Source organism: Cebus imitator, unplaced genomic scaffold (assembly GCF_001604975.1).
Source record: "Cebus imitator isolate Cc_AM_T3 unplaced genomic scaffold, Cebus_imitator-1.0 Scaffold36, whole genome shotgun sequence".
NCBI classification, from domain to species: Eukaryota; Metazoa; Chordata; class Mammalia; order Primates; family Cebidae; genus Cebus; species Cebus imitator.
The window spans coordinates 6,827,510-6,836,368 of NW_016107351.1; positions in this window are offsets into that span (position 1 = coordinate 6,827,510).

Consider the following 8,859-nt stretch of genomic DNA (forward strand, 5'->3'; position numbering starts at 1 on the left):
AAAAAAAAAAAGAACCATATTTGGTTTGGATTAAATTAATAATAATAATTCCAACATAAAGTTTAAAAACATAGTTGAATTCACTTGGTTAGGAATCATCCTTGTTTCCAGCACTTGTGAATTTGCAAGCCTGCCTGGTCCTGTGACTATTGCATCAGGTGCAAAAAAGAAATTGGGGTGATATGAAAAAAAAAAAAGGTATAATCATTATATCAGCATACTCCTCACTTGGCAAGAATTGTATTGCTACAGCATCCTTCCCCACCCCCTCTTCCTCAAATCAACCAGAAAAAGAGAGGCAAATTTAGTTGGGACACTCCTCTATCCCCACTCATATTGACTCTGAGGACCTACTCATGAAAACTGTATAAGCCAGTCCTTCAGAATGCCTTTATTCTCAGCCTTCTCCCACGTTCACACAACCAGTGTTTTATTTGCCCGTTCTACTTCTCTACCAGAGAAGTATATTACTCTGAGAAGGATATCTGTTTTCCCACTTCTGGACATTATGGGCTATACAATGTGTTTCTTGGTCTGAAGAAATTATGGCTGTCCAAATTCTTCCACCCGTTATATACTCACATGGGGAAATAGGCATAATGAATATGTTATTTACTAGTGTCCCCAGAGAATGGGTGGTGTTCTCTCACTTCCAATTATGTTAAATGGTGCTCCCCAAGTCTCCTCTTTAGGGAATGGCATTCCATTCTCTAAATGGGAGCCTAGATGGATTCAGCAGCTGCCAGGAGTAGGTCAGCTTCAAATATAATGATGACAGTGATGCATGTAACAGGATAAAAGAATCATCTTAACATAGGAATTTTGCTGAAATCTTCCCAGTTCCTAACATGGTGCCTGGCATATAATAGATGCTTAATAAATTTTGTTGAAGTAATTACTTAATACAGAATATGTTTATACATGCACAAATACCACATTAATATTTTTTTATTATGCCTCTCCCATATAAGACTCATTTACACAAATGTGTTGTTTTTATTTTATGTTGGAATCTGGACATTACAAAAAAGAAAATTCAGGGCCTCATATGGTTCCGATATCTGCTCCCGTATTGATAACCAGAGATTTTTTTTCCTAATCATTTTAGCCATGTAAGTTCTACATACTTTGCCTAACACATTCTCTCTATGACTGCATTTTGCCAATTTAGCCATTGCAATAAAGTAAAGGTGTTTTATCCTTGGTTTACAAATGTTAAATGAAGCTACCCCTATAGAAAATTGGTTTTCAAAGAATTTAGGGAATGGTTAGATATTTGATATGAGTATCTCCATATACTATAATTGTTTAAATTAAGATTTCATTACCTTTTTTCCCCATTGCCTGTAAGACAATGTCTATACTCTTAAACCTCATACTTTGCTTTCCCTCTCTCAATTCCTATAAAACATATTATGATTGTTTTAAAAAGCCCATTCTACTGTAAGTATTGCAAGCTACATTTTACTGATGAATACATAAATTTTACAGTAAGAAAAATAATTTTATTTGTCATATTGTATTAAACATTATAGTTACTATTTGTAACTATTAAAATCTCACGTCTGTAATAGACACCACATTTTTGGGAGAAAGCCTGAAAAAATTAAAAATACATGATAGCTGTTATCATCCTTCATGATGATCTCTTAGCTTTAAATTGTCTTGTTAGTCAATACCTGCTTCAGAGCAACGTGAAAAGTAAGTGCTCAAAGGTGATTGCTGAAGGTAGACAGGATTTTAATAGGCGTATGAAAGTGGAAAGGGCATTTAGGAGACATATCTAATAGCATGTAAGCCAGAATAAACCCAACTCCCAGGAACTGAATAATAGGAGACTTGATGGAAAGATTTCGTTTAAAAAATTTTTAAAGGCTTCAGAAGTTAATAATGATTGAATGTACTTAAGGGAAAAAGAATCCTGGTTCTACAAATTACACAAATATTTCTTTCATATATTTCTACTAAATTGACCCTAGATTAAACATCCTGCACCGTATTTTTTGCCGCATTAGCTGGTAGATAAACCACCAAGATAAAAAGATAAAATTACCTGCACAGTGAATTTTAAAATTTTTTATTAAAAATATATCCTGGAAATAGTTTCATGTTAACATTATACATTAAATTCCCAGAATTGGAGTTCTTAAATGAATTTAGAAACTTGTTAAATTGGAAAATTGCTCTTCAAAAAGTTTATCAATGACTCTCCCACAATAAAATAACATATGAAGACCTCTTTTTTAATATCCTCAATAACACAATTTACTGTCAAACTTTCCAGTTGGTGTTGCTTTGTGCTATTAACTTGGATTTTTGTATTGTATTATGAATGGGGATGAGCATATTTTTATTACTTAATAACTGTATGTATATCTTATAATTTAAACCATCTGCCCATATACTTTGTTCATCCTCTACTGTTTTACTTTTTCTATTAATGTATAACAGTTCTTTATATATTATGGAAATTATACCATTATTGTGATACGAGTTACAAACACTGTTTTGAATCTTGAAATTTGTCTGACTTTATTTATAGTAGCTTTTTCTAGAGTCATTTAAATAAATCTTTAAAAATAAAGATTTAAAGGTTAAAAATACAGTGTTTTTACATGGACATTTTGTGTAATGATGAAATCTGAGCTTTTAGTGTAACCACCACCAAAATAGTATACATTATGCCTATTAGGTAATTTCTCATTTTTCACTCCTCCCCCAGCCTCCTACCTTTCTGAGTCTCTACTATCTATTATTCCACTCGCTATGCCCATGTCTATGCATTATTTCATTCCCACTTATAAGTGAGAACATGCAGTATTTGACTTTTTGTTTCTGAGTAATTTCACCTAAGGTAATTGGGCTCCAGATTTATCCATGTTGCTACAAAAGACATGATTTTATTTATTTTATTGCTGAGTAGTATTCTAGTGAATATATATATATATATATATATATATATATATAAATATTTTCTTTATAGAGTCATCTGTTGATGAACAGTTAGTTTAATTCCATATCTTTGCTATTGTATATAGTGCTATGAGGTAAACATATGAGTGCACATAGATTTTTAAATATATTTCTTCTGGGTAGAAAGAAAATATAGTACATATAGTGCTATATATAGTGCTGTGACATAAACAGATGAGTGCATGTATATTTTTAATGTATTTCTTTTCTTCTGGATATCCAGTAGTGGGATAACTGGACTGAATGATACTTCTATATTTAGTTCTTTGAGAAATCCCCATACTGTTCTCTATAGGGGTTTTACTAATTGACATTCCTATCAACATTGTGAATGCATTCTCTTTTCTCTGTATCCTCACCAACTCCTGTTATTTTTTTTTTAGTAATAACCTGTCTTGGTTATTTTTTTATAATAATAATTTCAAAATAATTGTTATTTTTTAATAACTTTAATAATAGCCATTTTGACTAGTATAAGGTGGTATCTCACTGTGGTTTTAATTTGCATTTCTCTGAGGATTAGTGATGTTGAACATTATTTTTTCATGTGCTTATTGGTCTCCTGTATTTTTTTTTTTTTGAAAATGTATTTTTATGTCCCTTGCCTACACTTTAATGGGGCTTTTTTGTTGTTGAGTTGTTTGATTTTCTTGTAGATTCCAGATATTATTCCTTTGTTGGATGCATAGTTTGCAAATATTTTCTCTCATTCTATAGGTTGTCTTTTTACTCTGCTGGTTACATTTTTTGCTGTGCAGGAGCTTTTTAGTTTAATTAAGTCCCATTTGCCTATTTTTGCTTTTGTTGCATTTGCTTTTGAGGTTCTTAGTCATAAATTCTTTTCCTAGGTCTATGAACAAAAGTGTTTTTTTCCAGGTTTTCTTCTATCATTTTGTAGTTTCGTGTCTTAAATATGTCTTTAATTCATCTTGAGTTAATTTGTGTGTGTGTGTGTGTGTGTGTGTGTGTAGACAGATATAGGTCTAATGTCATTCTTCTGCATGTGGCTATTCAATATTCCCAGCACTATTTACTGAATGAGGTGTCTTCTCCCCAGTGTATGTTTTTGTTGACTTTATCAAACATTAGTTGGTTATAGACATGAGGCTTTATTTCTGGGTTCTGTAGTATGTTCTATTGATTTATGACTATATTTTTATACCAGTACTTTGTTGATTTGGTTACTATGGCCTTGGAATATAATTTGAAGACAAGTAATGTGATGCATTCAGCTTTGTTCTTTTTGTTTAAGATTTCTTTGGCTACTTAGGCTGTTTTTAAATTCCATATGAATTTTAGGATTGTTTTTTCTAACTGTGAATAATGACATTAGTGAGAGGATGTGTTAAGATGGTAGAAAAGAGACAGGGCTATTATGCAGCTCCCACTTGGATGAACAGAACAGCATGTGGAGACTCATAGTATAAACTTTTGCTCCAATAACCATGCCAAGAACATATGAGAATAACAGAAAAAATTCCCAGATCCTTTTAATGCTACTGTAAGTTCTGCCAGTTAGGTGAAAAACTGTGACTTCCCAAAGTGTGAGAGGGGGAAACCTGCCTTTCAACACATATCCCCAGTGAGGAATCTAAAAATCCAGATCACAGGAGAAGGATTTTTACCTTACCTAGAACTGAAATAGATTTAGGGAGCTGTGTGAGACATAAAAGTAGAAGAAGCAGTGGGAAGTGCCTTATAGGCACTCCTAGTCTCCATCTGAAGTCCAGGGAGGCCATCCCTGATTAGCTTTAAAAGGGCCCTCAGGAAAGTCAGCAAGAGTAATTAGAGTGGGGTCACAGGACAAAAGAATTTTCCAACTGAAATAGTAATAATTTTGACTGGGCGTGAATTTTCTTGAGCAGAATCTGGGGAGAAATGGGAACTGCTGCAGATAAAAGGAGAGGAGCTGCTGCTGACAGAGTGGGCATATGGGGAGGGGTGAGGTCCAAAAGCCATGCTTGCTTTCTTGGCAGGGAAGCTCATGGCATGGGACAAGTTCTGAGATGGGCACTGTGGGAGACCAGCCTCACTAAGTGCACGGGAGCTGCATAAGGCCTCTTGCTACTGGCTGTCTCTCACTTCCCTGGTACAGCAAAGGCAGCCAAAATTTCTTCTGGAATATAATTCCATTGTTCTGAGAACCACCCTCCCATCCTCCACAGTGGCAACAGCAAGCTCTGCATAAGGAGAGTCTGAGCCCAGACACTCCTAACCTTGCCCCCACCTGATGGTCGTTCTCTACCCACTTTGGTAGCCAAACACAAAAGATAGAAACTCTTAGGGGCTTTATGGCCCTGCCCATCACCTGATAAATCAAAATACTTACCCTTGACAACTTAGAGCCAGGCTAGGTCCCTCTACTTCTGCTGCAGCTGGTGCTGTTTTTAAAACGCCACTTCCTGGCTGGAGTCCAGTCAATTGAGGACATTATAGCAACTCATGACAGACTAATCCTGATCCCAGAAAGGAGAAATCAACAGCTAATTCCACTGTCTGCAACATGCTGGCTAACCAGAGGTTCTGAGTGTGTCCATGTGACAACTTCACAGCTAGCATAACCAGCATTCAAGAAAGCCAGCACACTAAACATATCTACAATCAAAGACTTCCACAGAGTCCCCTGAACTCTCCTGCCACCTCCACTAGAGCAGGTGCTAGTATCTACAGCTGGAAGACCTGAAGATGGATCTCATCACAGAACTCTTTGCAGACATTCTCCAGTATTACCCCAGAGCCTGGTAGCTTGACAGGGTGGCTAGATTGAAAAGAACAATAACGGTCACTGCAGTCTGGCTGTTAGGAAGACCCATCTTTAGGGAAATGGGGAGAACACCATGTCAAGGAAACAACCCATGGGACAAATGAATATGAACAGCGGGTCTTGAGTTCCATACCTTTCCACTGAAATAGTCTACCCAAATGAGAAGGAATTAGAAAAGTAATTCTGATAAAATGATAAAACAGGGTTCTGTAACACACCAAAAGATCACGCTAGATCCCCAGCAATGGTTCCAACCAAAAAGAAACCTCTATAGTTCTAGATAAATAATTCAGAAGGTTGATTAATACGGTACTTAAGGAGATACCAGAGAAAGGTGAAAACCAACTTAATGAAATTTAAAAGTCAATGTAGGATATGGATGAAAATTCTCTAGATAACTAGAAAAGAAAAACAATCAACTTCTGGAAATGAAAGACACATTTACAGAAATACAAATTACAGTATAACGTTTCAACAATAGACTAGAAGAAGCAGAATAAAGAAATTCAGAGCTCAAAGACAAGGCTTTTAAATTAACCCAGTCAAACAAAAATAAACAAAAAAAAAAAAAACAGAATTAAAGCCTCCAAGAAATTTGGTATTATGCTAACTGGCCAAACCTAAGAATAGTTGTTCCTAAAAAAGAAGAGAAATCTTCAAGTTTGAAAAACTTATTTGAGGGAATGATTGAGGAAAACTTCTCTGACATTGCTGGAAATCTAGGCATCTTAATATACGAAGCTTAAAGAACACCTATGAAATTCATCAGAAAAAGACATCACCTAGGCACATAGTCAAGTAATCTAAAGTCAGCATGAAGGAAATAATTTAAGAGCTGTGAGACAAAAGCATCAGATAACGTATAAAGGAAAACCTGTCAGATAAACAGCAAATTTCTCAGCAAAAACCTTACAAGTCAGAAGGGATTAGGGTCTCATCTTTAGCTTCCTGAAACAAAATAATTGTTAGCCAAGAATTTTGTATCCAGCAAAACTAAGCATCATAAACTAAAGGAGAGATAGCTGGCACAGTGGCTCACATCTGTAATCCCAGCTCCTTGGGAGGCTGAGGCAGGCAGATCACGAGGTCAGGATTCAAGACCAGCCCTACCAACATGGTGAAAACCCATCTCTATTAAAAATACAAAAATTAGTCGGGCATGGTGGCATGCGCTTACAATCCCAGCTACTCAGAAGGCTGAGGCAGGCGAATTGCTTGAACCTGGAAGGCAGAAATTGCAGTGAGCTGAGATCACACCGCTGCACTCCAGCCTGGCGCCTGGCAGCAGAATGAGACTCCGTCCCAAAAACAAAAAAAAAAAAAGAAAAGAGAAAATGAGAGGTAAAATCTTTTTCACACAAACAAGTGCTGACAGAGTTCACCACTACTGAGAGCATACAAGAACTGCTAATAGGAGTTCTAAATCTTGAAACAAAACCTCAAAATAGAACCTCCTTAAAGCATACATATCACAGGACCTATAAAATAATAACAAAATTAAAGAAAACACAAGGTATTAAAACAACAACCAGCATGACGAACACAACGGTACCTCACATCTCAATACTAATATTGAATATAAATGGTCTAAATGTACCACTTAAAATATACAGAATGGCAGAATAGATAAAAATCCATCAACCAAGTACCTGCTGTCTCCAAGAGACTCATCTATGGGGGTGGAAAAAGATATTCCATGCAAATGGAAACCAAAAGCATGCAAGAGTAGCTATTCTCATATCAGACAAAACAGACTTTAAAGCAACAACTGTAAAAAAGATAAAAGATATTATATAATATTAAAATGATTAGCCCAACAGGAAAATATCACAATCTAAATATCGATGCACCTAACACTGGAGTGTCAAAATTAATACAATTACTACTGGACCTAATGAAATAGATGGCAACACAATAATAATGGGGGACTTTGATTTTCCACTGACAGCAATAGACAGTTGATCCAGACAGAAAGTCAAGGAAACAATGGACATAAACTATACCTTGGAACAAATGGTATTAACAGATATTTACAGAACACTCGACCTAACAATTGCAAAATTACATTCTTTTCTTCAACACATGGAACATTCTCCAAGATAGACAATATAATAGGTCACAAAGCAACTCTCAATAAATTTAAGAAAATTGACATTATATCAAGTATCCTTTCAAAGCACAGTGGAATAAAACTGAAAATTAACTCCAAAAGGAGCCCTCAAAATATACAAATACATGGAAATTAAATAATCTACTCTTGAATTATCTTTGGGTCAACAATAAAATAAAGATAGAAATTAAAAAAATATTTGAACTGAATGATAATAGTGAAACAACTTATCAGAATCTCTGGGATACAGCAAAAGCAGTACTAAGAAGAAAGTTAATAACATTACATGCTTACATCAAAAAGCTGAAAGAGTATAAATAGACAGCATAAGGTCACACCTCAAGGAACTGGAGAAACAGAAACAATCCAAACCCAAACCAGCAGAAGAAAAAATATAATGAAAATCAGTTCAGAATTAAATAACATTGAAACAAACAAACAAAAAATACAAAAGATAAATGAAACAAAAAGCTAGTTCTTTGAAAAGATAAACAAGATTGATAGAACACCAGCAAGATTAATCAAGAAAAGAAGCGAGAAGATCAAAATAAGCTCAATTTGAAATGAAATGAGAGATATTATAACTGATACCACAGAAATACAAGAGATTATCCAAGGCTACTACAAATACCTTTATGTACACAAACTAGAAAATCTAGAAGAGGTGGATAGATTCCTGAAAATAGCCAACTCTTATAGATTAAGAAAGAAATCAAAAATCTGAACAAACCAATAATAAGTAGGGAGATTATAACAGTAATAAAAACAATTGCCAACAAAAAAGAGTTTGGGACCAGATAGATGCACAACTAAATTCGATCAGCCATTCAAAGAAGAATTGGTACCAATCTTACTGAAATTATTTCCAAAGCTAGAGAAAGAGGGAATCTCCCCTAAACAATTCTATAAAGCCAGTATCACCCTAATACAAAACCAGAAAAAGACATAACAGAAAAAAGAAAACTACAGATCTATATCCCTGATGGACATAGATACAAAAATCCTCAAAAAA